Here is a 455-nt window from a genome sequence, read left to right as displayed (position 1 = left end):
TTATACTTCAATTTCTTTTTCATTTCCTTTAATTCCTTTTCAATTTTCATTTCCAAATCACAAAATCATTCTCAATTTCAGTTTCTTATACTAGCCAAATTTCATCAAATTATTAAGACGATCTTCTAAATCGTTTACTCTTTTAAATCCTAAACGATCTTTTCCAGCGTTCTTAAATTCATTATCTAGGAAGATCTCTTCCAAGACGATCATATCCTAAAACGATCTTCTCAAGATCGTTTCAGCTTCTGAAAATTTCAACTTTCATTCTAATTCAAGTTCCAAACAAATCTCTTTCAAATGGCTTCTCGTGAAGCTTGGCAAGGTTTGACACAAGACCTCCAGTTTTCTACCGTGGTTTTATGGGACTATGGAAGAAAAGATTCATGGATTATGTGGAATGTCAACCAAATGGTCACCTTCTTAAAGATTCCATTCTTAATGGACTTGCAGTT

This window comes from Erigeron canadensis, chromosome 2, assembly GCF_010389155.1.
Source record: "Erigeron canadensis isolate Cc75 chromosome 2, C_canadensis_v1, whole genome shotgun sequence".
Lineage (NCBI taxonomy): Eukaryota > Viridiplantae > Streptophyta > Magnoliopsida > Asterales > Asteraceae > Erigeron > Erigeron canadensis.
Note: the sequence above shows the minus strand (reverse complement) of the source record.